General features: G+C 44.5%; 1 protein-coding gene across 1 annotated transcript in view; it reads left to right on the forward strand.

The window, feature by feature from the left end:
* LOC136863702 (protein phosphatase 1E) overlaps positions 1 to 18,311 on the forward strand; it is a 529,192-nt gene that overhangs the window by 113,723 nt on the left and 397,158 nt on the right. The gene's annotated exons all lie outside the window — the stretch shown is intronic.

An 18,311-nucleotide genomic window follows, 5' to 3' on the forward strand; every position in this document is an offset into this window, starting at 1 on the left:
TTTATAAAACATTGAATGTCGTCGTAGTCAGGGTCAACAGCAAGGATAGGATAGTGCTAATGGGGGATTTCAATGCGAGAGTTGGATATAGAACTGAAGGATACGAAAGGGTAATTGGTAAATGTGGGGAAGATATGGAAGCTAGTAGGAATGGGAAGCGTTTGCTGGACTTCAGTGCTAGTATGTGTTCAGCAGTTCCGAATACATTCTTCAAGCATAAGGCTATTCACCGTTACACATAGGAGGGTAGAGGTACCAGATCCATAGAGACTATATCTTAACCGACTTCGAATTCAGGAAATCTGTTAGGAATGTAGGGGATTTCCGGGGTCCTTCGCTGATACAGACCATTATCTGATCTGTAGTGAACTAAGTATCTCTAGCCCTAGGATCACTAGGCAGGTGGAGGGAATATTTTGAAAATCCTCTCAACGTAAAAGGAAATCTTCCTGGCGATTTCGCGAACAACCGAGCTCATGGGGAGGAGGAAAATTATGTTGGTGAAATTACACTTGAGAAAATAGAAATGTCAATTAACTCCACTGTCGTAAATGAGCAGGTATGGATGGAATTAGACCTGAAATGGTGAAGTATAGTGGGAAGGCTGGGATGAAATGGCTTCGTAGAATAAGAAGATTAGCATGGAGTGTTGGTAAGGTACCTTCAGATTGGACAAAAGCAGTAGTTGCACCTATCTATAAGCAAGGGAACGGGAAGGATTGCAACAGCTATCGAGGTATCTCATTGATTAATATAACAGGCAAAGTATTCACTGGCATCTTGGAAGGGAGGCTGCGACCAGTGGTTGAGAGGAAGTTGGATGAAAACCAGTGTGGTTTCAGACCACAGAGGGGCTGTCTGATCAGATAGGCCAGATAATTGAAAAATGCTACGTGAGGAATAGACAGTTATGTTTATGTTTCGTAGATCTACAGAAAGCGTATGACAGTGTACCGAGGGAAAAGATGTTCGCCGTACAAGGGGACTATGGGATTAAGGGTAGATTATTATAATCCGTCAAAGGCATTTATGTTGACAGTTGGGCTGCAGTGAGAATTGATAGTAGAATGAGTTCTTGGTTCAGGTACTTACAGGGATTAGACAAGGCTGTAATCTTTCACCTTTGTCGTTAGTAGTTTACATGGATCATCTGCTGAAAGGTATATAGTGGCAGGGGGAGATTCACTTGGGTAGAAATGTAGTAAGCAGTCTGGCCTATGCTGACGACTTCGTCTTAATGGCAGATTGTGCCGAACTCCTGCAGTCTAATATCTTGGAACTTGAGGATAGGTGCACTGAATATGGTATGAAAATGAGCCTTTCAAAGACTAAGTTGATGTCAGTAGGTAAGAAATCCAAGAGAATTGAATGTCACATTGGTGATACAAAGCTGGAAGAGATACATGGTTTCGAGTATTTAGGAGGTGTGTTCTCCCAGGATGGTAATATAGTAAGTGAGATTGAATCAAGGTGCATTAAAGCTAATGCAGTGAGCTCGCAGATGTGATCAGCATTATTATGAAAGAAGGAAGCCAGCTCCCGGACGAAACTATCTGCACATCGGTCTGTTTTCAGACCAACTTTGCTTTACGGGAGTGAAAGTTGGGGGGGGGGGGGGACTCAGGATATCTTATTCATAAGTTAGAAGTAACAGTCATGAAAGTAGCGAGAATAATTGCTGGTACAAACAGTGGATGATTTGGGACTTTTAAATTGTCATTACAGTTCGTCTCATTTCGTTCCATTAGGGGCCGATAACCTATAGTTCAGTTATTATGAGTTTCGACTTGACGTTTGAGCGCTGCCTTTTGGCGGAGGGTAAGTGAATTAATCAACAGCCAATCATAGGCAGCCGATCGCTCTGATAGAGCGCGTTAGACTCCAGTTCCTGTTAGCGGTGTTGTCGATCTGTTGTATACTGGTAACTACGTGCTATCAGCTGTGTGTTGTATTGTGCTCGGTTCTTTTCGCGGTCTTTGTGTGTCTTTGTGCTAGGTTTTTGTCCGTTTATATTTCGTAGTGTAGAGTTTATAAATGTATTGTTTAGTATTTTTAATAGTATAGCGCGTTATATTGTAGTGAATAGTGTGTAAGAGGTGATCTATTTTATATAGTAGCTTAGTTTAATATTTTGTTCGGTAGTTATATAGTAGGTTAATTTTCGGCCCGTGTGTGAATTTGATATTGTCATGTCGACGCCTACGTCTAAGAATGAAGTTCCTATGAGAAGAAAGCCCTTCGGACGCGGTACTCCACTAAGGACCCAGGCCCGGGAAATTGTTTGTAATGTTAGGGAGTCATTCTTGACAAAGCACCAACAATGGCGGCTAGAAAGAATGAGTTTATTAAGTGGTTGAAGGAGCACAATACTTCAGTTCGCGATGACATGGGGAAGGGAGATCTTACGCATCTGTTGAAACAAAACAAGCCCCAGTGCCCAGTTTATGTGGTGGATAGCCAGAAGGAGCGGGCATAAAGTAGTTCACCTTCCACTATACCATTACCATTTTAACGTCATAGAACTGATTTGGGCCGAAGTGATGGATTATGTAGCTGAGAATAACCGACTCTTCACAGTTTCGGAAGTTGAAAGACTTATTTTCGAAGCCGTAGGCCGTATAAGTGTGGAGGACTGGAGCAACGTTGTGAGATGATTAAGGCTTGGGAGAATGGAAGTCTCACAGACGATTATGTTGAAGACTTCATTATCTCTTTAGGGTCAAGCGAGAGTGGAACCTCAACAGACGATGACAATGCCGATAGTGACTTAGAAATGAGTGATATATTCGCTTTGTAGGATTATTTCCTTCGTTACGGGAAACTGAATCTAACAGCAACGCGAGATCTTATAGATGGTGAGTAGAAATTTAATTTTCTCACGTTTTATCTGTTCGAGCATTGACATACACTGACTGACAGAGCAAATGCAACACCAAGGAGGAGTGGTTCGAAAGGGATGAAAGTTGGGGAAAAAACAGAGTCGGCACGGAAGAACAATTGATGTTTATTTCAAACCGATATGCAGGTTACACAATGCACACGGCATCGACTCAGTAGGATGTAGGACCACCGCGAGTGGCGGTGCACGCAGAAACACGTCGAGGTACAGAGTCAATAAGAGTGCGGATGGTGTCCTGAGGGATGGTTCTCCATTCTCTGTCAACCATTTGCCACAGTTGGTCGTCCGTACGAGGCTGGGGCAGAGTTTGCAAACGGCGTCCAATGAGATCCCACACGTGTTCGATTGGTGAGAGATCCGGAGAGTACGCTGGCCACGGAAGCATCTGTACACCTCGTAGAGCCTGTTGGGAGATGCGAGTAGTGTGTGGGCGGGCATTATCCTGCTGAAACAGAGCATTGGCGGCCGCAGCACATGCTGCACGTAGCGGTGGGCATTTAACGTGCCTTGAATACGCACTAGAGGTGACGTAGAATCATACGCAATAGCGCCCCAAACCATGATGCCGCGTTGTCTAGCGGTAGGGCGCTCCACAGTTACTGCCGGATTTGACCTTTCTCCACGCCGACGCCACACTCGTCTGCGGTGACTATCACTGACAGAACAGAAGCGTGACTCATCGGAGAACACGACGTTCCGCCATTCCCTCATCCAAGTCGCTCTAGCCCGGCACCATGCCAGGCGTGCACGTCTATGCTGTGGAGTCAATGGTAGTCTTCTGAGCGGACGCCGGGAGTGCAGGCCTCCTTCAACCAATCGACGGGAAATTGTTCTGGTCGATATTGGAACAGCCAGGGTGTCTTGCACATGCTGAAGAATGGCGGTTGACGTGGCGTGCGGGGCTGCCACCGCTTGGCGGCGGACGCGCCGATCCTCGCGTGCTGACGTCACTCGGGCTGCGCCTGGACCCCTCGCACGTGCCACATGTCCCTGCGCCAACCATCTTCGCCACAGGCGCTGCACCGTGGACACATCCCTATGGGTATCGGCTGCGATTTGACGAAGCGACCAACCTGCCCTTCTCAGCCCGATCACCATACCCCTCGTAAAGTCGTCTGTCTGCTGGAAATGCCTCCGTTGACGGCGGCCTGGCATTCTTAGCTATACACGTGTCCTGTGGCACACGACAACACGTTCTACAATGACTGTCGGCTGAGAAATCACGGTACGAAGTGGGCCATTCGCCAACGCCGTGTCCCATTTATCGTTCGCTACGTGCGCAGCACAGCGGCGCATTTCACATCATGAGCATACCTCAGTGACGTCAGTCTACCCTGCAATTGGCATTAAGTTCTGACCACTCCTTCTTGGTGTTGCATTTGCTCTGTCAGTCAGTGTATTTTTTTCTTGTAGCCTTATCCTAAATGTGTTGTGTATTATTGATCTTATGGGAATCATGTATGTTGCTACAAAGAATTTACATTTCTGTTCGTGTTGTGTATCCTAAATCAGCTGTTTGTATTCGTAGCAGTTTGGCACCACCGGCTGATTTCCGGCTAACTGTCAAGTCGAAACTCATAAAAACGGAACTATAGATCAGGGATGGCGAACCTATGCTACGCGTGTCACTAGGTGACACGCGAACACGATTTCGGTGGTACGCCACATTAACATGCTTGCAGAATGAACGCTGAAAGGCATAACAGTCTATAATGATTATGTATGTATGTATGTATTATTATTATTGTTATTATATTATGCTCGACCGTAGATAATATATGATCACAGATTTCAGAGATAGTTCACTCCCACTCGAGTTATCAGGTCTGCCTTCGAGAAATCAGTAATTTCAAAATTAAATGAACGTTTTCTGCGCCAAGGCCCTGCCTCAATAGGGAGGTCATTTTTAAAAATATGTCTGGCTTCTGAATCCGCATAGTTAGCTTTATTGTTAGCTGGTTTTTATATCTGCGTCTAGATAATTTACTTATATAACGCCATCGTAATGTTGAATAGATATGATTGGAATGTTAATGAAGATACGAAAAGAAAGACGCAATTAAAGACTGCACACATCCATACTCATACTGGGGTCGAACCACATTACTTAGAAAGGTCAGTGCCATATCCCTGATGTACGCCGGGCAGATATGTGAACGCCGAGCATAGAGTGACTGTTAGGGATGAGATAAGACAATGTTTGTCAATCTCTGGAGCCTCTTCCTTCAAAGCGAGAACCAAAACACATTCAACATTGGAGTTGTGACTTTTAATATTAAATGGCGTGACGTAAAATTTTACGTGGAAAACAAAACCATTGGAATGGTATTTCCCGTTTCGAAAATTTGAGATGAATTGACCGAGATTCGAACCACGATCTTCTAGTAAGAAGCTAGCGACGAAGTTTCTTAGATACCTTGCTTGCAAAGGCATTGAGGCTCGTCGAGGTGTGAAGGGTGTAATGATTTTGAATTATGAGGTTAATATATTCCTAACTTGCGTCTTTACTCTATGTAAAGTAGTTGATTTTCTGGTGTACAACTCATAATAAAATATTTGGTGATACCCTGTGTGATGTGAGTAGCTGAATATTATATTTCCTTCGCAGATAACTTGTAAGGTATGGAAGACAGTTTCATATGTAGAACGCTGGAGGATTGGCCGCGGGTCTACATGTTAGCATTGTAGTTTGTCTTGCGCTAGGCCCTAGTTCAGTTATCGTAATTTTAAGACTGACTTGAGGGTCTGGTCTGAAATGGAGTGCACTCAAACTTCGATAGTAACTTGAGAAGAAAAATTAACGTTAATGTTCGTTTCTCCGTGGTTTCCGCACTTCAACTCCAGACAGGTGCCAGGATGGAACCCAATATATTACATTGCCACTATTGTTTCTTACCTACTCTCATACCCCTCGTATGTATGCAGCCACTAACGCTGACACCACATCCACTCACGTTATCAGACTGTCTTCACACACGTTAAGTACATGGGGCTATTGACCACGAGGTCCCAGGTTCCTTACATTAAGGAACAACAGTTTTTTAAAAACGCTATTTATTCAGGGCGTCGACCTAAAGAAGATCTTTTGCCCCTACTTTGCACCATATGTTACGAACCTGCGTGTATTTGGAAATTGCGGAAGTGTAAAGTGTTGAATATGAGAAAAGGAACAGTAAGGACGACACAAACACCTAGTCCCCAGGCCAGGGATGTTAATCATGTACAATTTAAAAAACCTGACGCGGCCGGGAATCGAATCCGGGGCCGCCGGGTGACAGGCCGACTTGTTGCCCACTACACCGCGGGGCCGGACTAAGCAACAACAGTACTAATGCTAATTACGTTTAAGGCAAGTGGAAGCAAATTTCTCCTTTCTGCTAAAATTGCATTGAATGTAGGCTTCGCGTCTATGCCCATGACATGTGCGTTGAAATCCACTTTGCCATCATCAGTTCGTATCCCACTTGTGATGTGCACTTACCTCAACTTACAAATTCTTTTCATGGACTGATAAACTGTTTTCACGAATCATTTTTGGTACAATCTTTTTCCACTTTTTATATCTCTGCGCCTTCTCGTATGTTGCACTTCTCTCCAGATGAAACAGCGCCATCGGCTGGACACCTTCCCAAATTTCCTCGGCTTAGCGCCTTGTCTTATTGTTCTTCGCCCTTGTTTTCATCCAGCATCTTTCTTTGAAGTCCGCCTCTGTGGTGTAGTAGTTAGTGTGATTAGCTGCCACCCCCGGAGGCCCGGGTTCGATTCCTGGCTCTGCCATGAAATTTGAAAAGTGGTACGAGGGCTGGAACGGGGTCAACTCAGCCTCGGGCGGTCAACTGAGTAGAGGTGGGTTCGATTCCCATCTCTGCCATGAAATTTGAAAAGTGGTACGAGGGCTGGAACGGGGTCAACTCAGCCTCGGGCGGTCAACTGAGTAGAGGTGGGTTCGATTCCCATCTCTGCAACGAAATTTGAAAAGTGGTACGAGGGCTGGAACGGGGTCCACTCAGCCTCGGGAGGTCAACTGAGTAGAGGCAAATGCCGGGATGGTGCCTAACTTAAGGCTACGCCTGCTTCCTTCCCTCTTCCTTGCCTATCCTTTCCAATCTTCCACCCCCACCAAGGCCCCTGTTCTGCATAGCAGGTGAGGCTGCCTGTGCGAGGTACTGGTCATTCTCCCCAGTTTTATCCCCCGACCCAATGTCTCACGCTCCAGGACACTGCCCTTGAGGCGGTAGAGGTGGGATCCCTCGCTGAGTCCGAGGGAAAAACCAACCCTGGAGGGTAAGCAGATCAAGAAAGAAAAATAATCTTTCTTTGAGAGTGAACATATTGTATAATACTGCATAAAATGAATATATGCAACATTCTATCGGATGTTTTTTCTTTTACTTATTTTTCTTTTTACTTCGACTGATTTAGGGACTAATATACTTAAGAAACTATTGCAAACTATTCACCCGTATACATGTTTGCTATCTTCATACATCTGGACAACTTTTCAGATCTTTCAGATGACTTCCTGCGTCACACCTGTTGCTTTTTCTTGCTAGATCGTTCTTGAACGTTTAAGTGACGTAATTTACCTCTCTCCTCACTTGTGGTTACGCCCCGTTTTGCTGCCTAAATAATCTGACAGAGACAGTCTCCAAATTGTTCACTATTTTGCCAGCTCACTGGACGGATGACGGCGACCTTCCGCACCGCAGGAATGGTGCGCTTTATTCTGTCTGAGAGCAGTGTTATCGTAACCTTCGTGGCGTGCAGTTGCTTGTGTGTTAGCTCCGTGTGACTCACGCTCACGTATCGTACGGCAGTACGGACTTAGTCGTTGTGTGGACATTTATTCGTGCCTTTCAGTGACTACGTCTACTAGTGTGTAGCCTAATGCCATACCTTGCATCTTAATGAACAGTTATTGCTGTGGAAGGGGGCCTGTATGAGGAGGGCGCTCCTCCCCCCATATCACTGTCTAATGTGCCCATACCAAACAGTATACAGTAGGTGTCTCATAGCCTCGGGAGTGCTCTGGTGGTTCTAATTCCACCACCTACCTACGACTGTAATATAGAGGCGAGTTTTCCATCTGTTGTGGCGGCAAACAAGCCAACATTAGAAGAACCTTCAGGTAATATCGATAAGAAAAAAGCAGTTGCACCAGAAAACGCTACAGGTAATGTTTCACAACAGATATATTCTCCCAGCGATTCAGGGTCTAGCTCAGCTTCTAGTCAAGGTGATAGTGTTTCCGACTTGAATGCGGTACCAGCTGTGCTTCCTCCTCAAAATAGCGGAGCACCGCCTCGGCTCAGTGCATATGATTATATCAAAGCTAACCGGTATCACATTGATTCTTCAGGGCCATATTACATCTATGTGGAAGGGAAAGAAGGAAACATAGGTAAACTACAGCCGATGGCGTTTGGTAAAATGATTTATCGGAGTGTCCATCTCAACGTCGAAATAGCAAAGATATTTCTTCCATCGGGAAAAATCGTCTTCAAATGGAATTTCATTCAGCACAAGCAGCGAACTGGCTCGTTAGTACTACTTTCCTTTCCCCACACCAGTTAAAAGGTTACATTCCGTCTCACGTCATAACACGACAGGGTGTCATTCGAGATGTGCACACAGAAATAGAGGAAGACGAACTATTGCAAGTGATAGAATCTTATGTTAAAATCAGACGAGTCCGTCGTGTATAGGCGCATACTGAAGGACAATGATTCAACTGATGTTCCAATACGGACTGGTGTGGTTACCTTTGACTCTGACTCTGCCATAGTATGTCAATGTATGGGGCACGTTGCGAGGTTTCTCCATATGTGGCTCCAGTACGTATTTGTTACAATTGCTTGCGCTCCGGGCACATTAGTAAACACTGTCGCTCTCAGGGTAGATGCAATAACTGTGGTGTGTTAAACGCTCCAAACCCCTGCTCACCGCCTCAGCCTCAGTGCGTACATTGTCAAGGTCAACAGAGTTTCCTCAGTAAAGAGTGCTCCGAGTATAACAAGCGATTAGAGATAAACGAGGTTTCAGCCAAATACAACATGCCATTCAAGGAAGCTAAGGAAGCTGTTATGAAAAAGTCATAATGCGAAGTTGTTCAGCCACTACCTCTCACACATGAGCAAGATTTTCCTCCCTTACTAAGACAACAGAATCACAAAATTACCGTTTTTCAACGTCGGCGACTTCCTCCGGAGTTACCCAGAATGTCTATCCCCCACCCGCCGGTATTTTACCATCCCCATGAAGTTAGTGGGGGTCCAGTGGGCCCAAACCCTTATCCACCTCAGCCGCACGTAATAGCACCCCATAGTGCAACTCCCTTGCCTGGCAGCTCTTCTCGACCACCGCTTACCTCATCAGAATCCCTTATTACTGGCATCCTTAACCTAGTTACACAATTTCTACACGGTATTCTTCTATAAAATCGTGGGATCCCTTCGGCATCGGAACTGCGCGAAATGATAACACAAAACATTCATAGAAGCTTTTAAAATAAAAATATTTCAGTGGAATAGCCAATCAGCGCTGGCTCATAAACACAGTCTTCGAAAAGAATTACATGATCGGCACATCAACTTGGCAACATTATCCGAGACTTGGTTTCGCGCTGGTATGCCAGTTATGTTTCCTGGATATCGTGTTCTGCGTTGAGACAGAGATTATGGATATGGAGGAAGTGGTCTCTTAATAGACAACAATATTCGTCACAGTGCAATATCCCTTAGTTTTCTCAGAGTTCTTTCATTCCAAGTGGTAGCGGCTCGTATCTTCCTCCCCACGGTGGCATTTGCATTAATCTATACATTGTCCCTCAAATATTGTATTTCAACCAGGCGAATGGGGCAGTTTATTTAACCAACTGGAACATCCATACATTATATGTGGCGACCTGAGAACCCATAGTGTAGCGTGGGGGTGTGCTTATACGGACCGTGCTGGAATAGCCCTTCAGGATATGATGGATGTCTACCACCTGGTCATACTCAACGACGGTAGTCCTACCCTTATATCTTGGCCTGGACATCGACCTTCGGCAGTGGATGTAACTATTTGTTCTCCAGCCGTTGCTGCCAACCTAACCTGGGAGGAACGACGATACTCTTTGGGATCTGATCATCTTCCTCTGAAATTCATTTACAAAATAGCTACGCCTTACCTGCAACCTTCTACCCTACCACAAAATGGAATACCAAACGAGCAAATTGGATTGCCTTCAGCGAGAACATAGACTCCTAACTTCGCACTGCAACTCTCCCTACCGACTCACTTAAAAATACGACTGTTTAATACACGTCATAAATGATGCAGCTTCGGTTAGTATCCCAGTGAAACAGCCTTTCTGTTTTCCGAAACGTACCCCTACGCCGTGGTGGGACACAGAATGCTCCCGAATGTTAACAAGAAGAAAACTTGCTTTTAAACAATATCGATGTCTTTCTTGCTGGGAAAATTATTCTAATTACCAACGCATCAACGCACAGGTCAGAAGTTTTTTAAAACAGAAAAGGTGATCCAGTTGACGAGGATACTGCGAAGAAATTAGCAGAGAAACCCCGCTTACTACAATCTGGAATAAAGTAAGATCCTTAAAATGGGGTGGGGAGTAGCTCCCCACCTTCTTCATTTCCGTCTGATTTCGTCGAGGCTTTTCATAGTCATATTGTTCCACCGACTGTGCCGCAATTGCCCGGTTGGCGCTTTTCACCCAACTGGGATCGCTATCATTTTCTGTTACGGCCATTTACTTACACGGAACTCCAGCTGGCGTTAAAACATAAAAACAACACTGCCCCTTGTAAGGAATACATCCAGTACTCGATGTTATCCCATCTCCCTCGCCCAGGGTATGTTCTGTTACTAGACATTTTTAACAGCATGTGGATACGGGAAGAATTACCTTTGGACTGGATTACTCAAATTGTCATCCCTATTCTGAAACCTGGAGAGGACCTTAGTGACCCTTCTTCTCATAGAGCAATTGCTCTTTCCTCGTGTGTGGTAAAGACTCTGGAAAGCACGACATGGTTAGAACACCAGCAGCTGCTTCCTCAATCGCAGTATGGATTCCGCCGTGGGAGAAGAACATTGGACCATCTCAGGATATTCACTTCTGCAATAGGACATGCTTTTGCCATTAATGAATATCTTACGGCTCTCTCACTATATATCAGTTCAGCTTATGATAACGTCAGTATACCAGTTCTCTTCAGTAAGCTTCAAACATTCCATATCCCTCCAGCTTATATGTATGGTCTTCAGACATTGTTATAAGAACGATCTATCTACGTACGAGATGGACACAGTCGTTTACATGGCCCTTGTCGAGTGTGTAAAGGTCTCTTCAGTTCTCTTCAGTAAGCTTCAAACATTCCATATACCTCCAGCTTTTATATGGTCTTCAGACATTGTTACAAGAACGATCTATCTACGTACGAGATGGACACAGTCGTTTACATGGCCCTCGTCGAGTGTGTAAAGGTCTCCGCAGTGTGCTGTGCTCAGCCCGCTTTTGTATACAATTTATACTGCTGATCTTGAGCATCTGTTCAGCCCCTAGATTCACGTTTTACAATACGCGGACGATGTGTGTATTTACATTACTTCCTCTAGCTTCGAGGTTACAGCTCTTCGTTTACATTATGTGGCCTGTGATCTGGCAAAATGGTTGCATAATAATGGTCTTGAATTGTCTCCATCGAAATCTACTCTGGTGACTTTTACCCGGAAAGGACTTTACCTCAGCTTGGTGATATCCATTTAGGACCATTCACACTTCCAGTGAAATCATCATTACGCCTATCGGGTATGCTCTTTGATAGTCGATTGTCTTGGAGTTGCCATATTGCTCACATTCTTCCAAGAATTGAACGAGCGATTAATAATCTCCGCTTTGTGACCCGTACCTGGAAAGGAGCTGATCCTGTTATGCTTTTGACCCGGTATCGTTCTGTAATACGCTCCATGATCGATTATGGGAGTTTTGTTGTATGGAAATGCTCCTGCATACGTCACCAAGCAACTCGACACCACACAATTTCGGGCGATCCGCATCTGTTTGGGTGCTAGAAGATCCACACCAACAAATGCTCCCCAAGCTGGAAAATTATCTTTGCAGATGCGCCGAGAAATGGTAGACAATAAATTTCTGTTACAACGTTCTGCTATTTCACTGCGTCCTATTCTTTTTGCCCTTCAACGGTTGGCCTATATCGAGGAGAGACATGGACGACGCTCACGATACAAGCCACAGCTCCTGTTACGCTGTTACAACGCACTGAAAACGATTTTCTCACTAACTCTCAAAACACGAACCATGCCTGGATTTGAAGCCAGCTTTCAATGTTCTTTACATGGACTGCCGATATACTATCTACCTAGACATCTCACCACAGAAGCTCATACACAGAACTTCATTCCGGCTCTGATTCGCTCCATGTGGCCCAATACTACTTATATCTTCACGGATGGTTCCAAATTCTAAGACTCGGTGGGATATGCATATTACTGCCAACAAGCGGGATAATGTGGTAGCTTCAAACTGCCGCCCGAAACCTTTATTTATACAGCAGAAATTTTATCTGTATGTGCTGCACTTCGTTTTTGTCAAAACAAGCGATTCGATTCCGCTCTCATCATTACGGACTCCCAAAGTGTTATGAAGAAATTTCAAAATCTCCAGTGGAATCTCCAAACGCATAGTTACTTGTATGAAATCGCGGAGCGAGCTTTTAACATCTACTCTTCAGGTTGCTCCATAGCATTTCTTTGGGTCAAAGGACATAGTGGAATTTTTGTCAATGAAAAAGCCGACGTACTAGCCAGACGTGGTGCATCCGAAGGGCTACTTACAGCACTGCAACTTCTATGGATGGATTTTATTCCCACTGTTCGACAACAAACTCGTCACAAATGGTCTACGGAATGGGAAACATCTCAACTGCATAAAAGTAGAGCTTATGCTCTCGTACAACCCAACATCCCTCCTAAGCCATGATATTATAAGTTTCATCGGTCACGAGGTCTAACGGTTTCAGTAATCCGAATGCGGCTCAATCATGGATCGTTCCCTTCACATCTCCATCGCATAGGAGTTTTGGCTTCACCGCGCTGTCGATGTCAGTATGCGGAGGAAGAGATCTCAACCACATTTTGTTTAAGTGTGGCCTTTATGATGCTTCTCGAAGCCGCTTTTTATCTGAATTATCTGATCTACAAGTGCCGTTCCCGACCAGCGCTGCATTGGTGTTGCACGGTGAAGATAATTCAGTTCTCAATGCTGTGATGGACTTTTTGAGAACCGCAGAAATAAGAATTTGACTTTGTGCTCTTCCGCATAGTTGCCAGTGTTTTGTGTTTTGTGTTGTTTTTTGTGTTTTGTTTGCTCTCCCCCTCTTCTCTCGGAAGAGAGATTCAGTGTAGTGTTCTCTACTTGAAGACTGTGGACGATTTGGTTTTCATTCTTATATGTACTTTGCACTGACTACTTATATTTTTGTATGTGTGCTGTGAGTGTTCCTTGTACATGGAGGATGATCAAATGTTGTTCCAACAAAGGTCAATTAATAATAATTTTAAAAAATCTGTCTGAGAGAGAGAGAGGTTTAATGTTTAGTGTGAAGTTGGTTAATAGCTCGATATCTACGTTTACGGTTTTTGAAAATAAAAAATTAATTACTTTTGAATTGCTGAGGATTGAGCCATTGTTCGAGCTCATTTGGATAGGATTGACGTCGGGAATGTAGAATTCGGAGGTTTGTTTCGAGGACAAGTATTTCAGTATCGTCGGTAAATTAATACAATCTAAAGGGGAGGGGAGGGGTGAGGGATATCGATATAATAACAGTAGATAGAGAATTGATGACAACGGATTTACCTGGGAAGCGCCTGCTTTAGGAGGAAATGAGTGTGATAGGTGTATCTTAATTTGAATGGATTGGGAGGAAAGGAAATTGGCAAGTAAACGTATTATTGTAATGGGAAGAGGGAGGTGGCAAAGTTTGAAAACGAGACTCGAGATCCAAACCTTGTCAAATGCTTTTTAAACGTCGAGACTGATCAAGGCTGCTCGATTCCTTGGTTTTAGGTACATTGTTGAGAATGCCGAAATATGAAACACGTGATCATGTGTGGAATACTGTGGTCGGAAACCTGCTTGTGATTGTGGTATGAAGTGGAGGGAGTTTAGGTAGGCGTATATACGTCGGGCTAGGATTTTGTTATTTTTTATTTTGGATAAGGCAGTTGTGAGACTTATAGGCGTATAGGAGCTTATTTGAGAGGGTAATTTATTAGGTTTCAGAAAAAAAGATATGTAGCATGTCTCCAGTGGGGAGGGAAAAAACCGGTTTGGACAATGGTTTTATATATTAACTGAAGAATGTAGAAAGGAGTAGGGAGCTTCTTTGACATGTCTGTGACGAATCTGGTCTTCTCCAGGTGCATTGTTGTTTTAGGTCCTGAGTACGTCCTTTATGTCTTGTACTGTAATGGTACTATTTAATGGGTTTGTAAATCATGAGCAGGAGGAGCACTGAAGGAAGGACTAAGGGGTTGTTGCGTTATATCCGGGTGTGAAAATGGTAAACCACGGAAAACCATCTTCAGGGCTGCCGACTGTTAAAAATGTACCGTTGGTCATTGGCCAACAGAAGTGACCTGCAGAAATTATGTAAAATGTAAGTGTATGTAAATTTACCAGCTCAAGGCTGGTCGGCTGTGTGCTGCAGGCTGCGAGAGACATACTCTGGATAGTGTGCAAGTACTAGAGGCTCGGTTCAGTAGATTCACAGACTTATAAATGGACCCGTTTGGAGGAAAATGCCGCCACATCTGGCGTCTTTTAAGCCTGTTAGTATTTACAGAGACATTGAAGCTGTAATCACTGTCTTATAAAATCAGAACTTAACCATTGGGCCACTGAAGCCGACTTAGAGACGTATCATTTACTGAAGTCAAATCAAGTTCATTTTTTTGCGGGAAAATAAATGAAATATATACGTCTGCTTACAAATCCAACGTTGAGGCTATTGTGATCACTGAACTGAATCTTGAAATATTTCTAACGATGTAACACATAGATCTAAACGAATCTCATACCTTCGTGTAATGCTCAGGTCTTGATAGTTGTGTGATGCAGTCGTGAGAAAGTTACAAGAAAGTTAATTATGTTGATAGTTGGGTAAAACGCTCTCCAACGTGATTGATGCCGTGTGACCTGTGATCTGAACTGACTTAAAGAGCCAAGGTAAAAGGCACGTCTACCTGTCTTATCTCTCTAACTCGAACAAGAACAAAAGTCAGCGGAAGTAACGACAAAAGTAGGCCAGTGGCAGCGGACGAGATCTGTAAACCCAGGAAAGACAGCTGGAACGTATAGCACTTCCCACACCTATCTACTGTTATTGCAGCTGAATTCTGATCAGCACTAACACTTCAAATGGAGCCAGGCGCCTGCAAATTTCTATAATACGCGACCAATGAGTTGGTGGGGCTACAACTTTGTATTTTTCTTATTAATAATTGTGAATTGACATTATGAATTGAACTTATGCATTTAAGACGCAGAGCCGAGCCAGAAAAATGAACCAGACGAAGTTAAAATCCCGACCCAGCCGGAAATTGAAACCGTTGTTTTCTCAAACCTAAGGCCACTACGTTGACCATGCAGCCAAGGAGCCGGTCCTGAGTAGGTTATCCAATGATTATACGTAAGATCACCTCTTTGGCCTCCAGTAAGCGTTGTAACCTGGAGTCTGCTTCGATCTGTGGCTCTGTTGGCTGGATAAGTTGACAACGAGGTTTATTCTGCCTTTCCAGGAGGTATCTTATCGGATTACGTAGTGACCGTGGTCTAGTAAACTGATGTTAACGATGATGGAATCCTTCGTACTGACCTCTCGGCACTCGCCGTGGAAGGCAGCCGTCTATTGATAGGTCGAGAGCTCATTACACACGTAGTGCCGAATGATTTTCCTTACTTTTAAGTTCCATAAAACTTTGTTTATAACAGTCCCTAATTATAAACACGTGAAGGAAAAAATCTTTCTACATCACCCGCGAATCCAATGCTAGATAACAGCGAGGTATGAGCAGCCTTGACATCCAGAACTATTTCCTCCAATGGGATACAGAAGCCACTGTCCCACTAGGGGACCTCTCCGCACCGCACGTTATAAGGCACTGGCATCGCCATTGAACTCTCGAAACATGGTAAAAGATCACCTGAACAGACGAGTCAGAGTACCTGTTGGTACACGCCGATGGCACACTACAAGTGCGTCGCTAAGCACAAGAGGCAATGGATCCCTCTTGACAGCAGGGTTCAGTTCAGTCTCGTCTGGAGACTGTTCACGCGAGATGAAATGTGGCCGCAGATACACCTGCCAACGCCCCTCCGGGCGAACGACACAAGAACCAGCTGTCACATCATATTCGTCAATTTGTTACCCTTCAGTAACCTGCAGCAGACCTACACCTAGAGCAATACATTGCACTCGCATTTTCGCATCCGAATTTTGTCCCATGGCTTCGATTAACACTCCATATAGCGGGCGAGTTGGTCGTGCGGTTAGGGTCGCGCAACTGTGAGCTTGCATCCGGGAGATAGTGGGTTCGAACCCCACTGTCGGCAGCCCTGAAGATGGTTTTCCGTGGTTTCCCATTTTCACACCAGGCAAATGCTGGAGCTGTACCCCAATTAAGGCCACGCCGCTTCCTTCCCACTCCTAGCCGTTTCCTATCCCTTCGTCGCCATAAGACCTATCTGTGTCGGTGCGACGTAAAGGAAATTTAAAAAAAAAACACTCCATGATCTCCCAAAGTAATCTGACCTCAGGTCTATTAAGTACATCTGGGAGGCTGTCGACAGGGATGTTTGCACCCTGGACATCTTTCGGACAAATCTCTGCGTATTATGGGAGGCTGTGCAGCGGTGTGTGGATCAGGATGGCTTCCTAACTTTTCCAGTGTCTTGTCGAGCCCGTGTCCTCCTAAACCGCCGCCATCATCTGGGCGAAAGGTGCTCCCACTCGCTACCAGCCAAGTATTTCTAATTCAAATGCTCATCAGTGTAAAATATCAACAAACAGAAACAAGAATATTGTAGGTATACAGGTAGCTTATTAGAATTCTAAAACAGGCCTAGAGTCTGTACGACCGGGCGAGTTGGTCGTGCGGTTAGGGTCGCGCAGCAGTGAGCTTGCATCCGGGAGATAGTAGTGGGTTCGAACCTCACTGTCGGCAGCTCTGAAGATGGTTTTCTGTGGTTTCCTATTTTCACACCAGGCAAATGCTGGGGCTGTGCCTTAATTAAGGCCACAGCCACTTCCTTCCCATTCCTAGACCTTTCCCATCCCATCGTCGCCATAAAACCTATCTGTGTCAGTGCGACGTAAAGCAAGTTGTAAAAAGAAAAAAGGAGTCTGTACGAGACTAATCTAACTACTGTAAATATTCATACAGGGTGTAGCAATAAGGTACAGCCAAACCTTCGGGACACATTCCTCACACATAGAAGAAGCAAATATGTTTCATGGCCATGGGTCCAGAAATTATTTCTATGTTAGAACTAATTTTCGACAACTCTACATAGTACATTAATAATGGGAAACACACAGGGACAGAACGTACCAGCATAGCACATAAAACTCTTTCATACATGAAATGTTCAAAATGCCTGCCGTTAGCATTGATACCGTCATACGCAATACTCCAGGAATAAATCCTCACATCTGGGATTCGATGCGACGGCGGGTTGATGCGTTTATCAGTGCTATGATAACATTCTCTATGCATTCGATAGTCGCTCCTGGGTCATTGTGAAGGCGAACGAGCTTTTTCTTTACTCGCTTTAGTGCTGAAAAGGATCTTCGAACTAGGTTGGGTGGCATCTCCTGTATATGGGAAACTGCGTGTTTTTGTAGCGGATGATAGTGTTGTGTGTGGTTTGCAGTGATGTCGGGGACAAATACCCAGTCTCCGAGCCAGGAGCCATTTAAGGCTACAATCTCCGACCCGGCCTGGAATCGAACCCGGGGTCCTCTGAACCGAAAGTGACTACATTGACCATTCACCCAAGGAGCCGGTTCTAGACTATTGTACATGTTACTCATTGTAGTCTGTATTTGAGAAAACTCTGCGAATTATAATGAAGTACTCGGAGTTGAATTGCTGTAAAGCAAACTTTTCCGGTTTTCTTTTGCCTAGCTCCAGTCATAAGTTCAGGGGGGTGTCTTTGGGGCTGTCAGCTCAATATATGAGAAAGAAGAAATTATTATTGACATCCATCACTGGTGTCTTTCAGAACAGGACTAACGGCTCAAAACTACTGATTGAATTATTAACTATCTTATGAATAATATTGGAAAATTCCAACCATTGTAATCTCTTATAAGTGAGA

The sequence above is a fragment of the Anabrus simplex genome, chromosome 2 (assembly GCF_040414725.1).
Source record: "Anabrus simplex isolate iqAnaSimp1 chromosome 2, ASM4041472v1, whole genome shotgun sequence".
Classification (NCBI taxonomy): domain Eukaryota; kingdom Metazoa; phylum Arthropoda; class Insecta; order Orthoptera; family Tettigoniidae; genus Anabrus; species Anabrus simplex.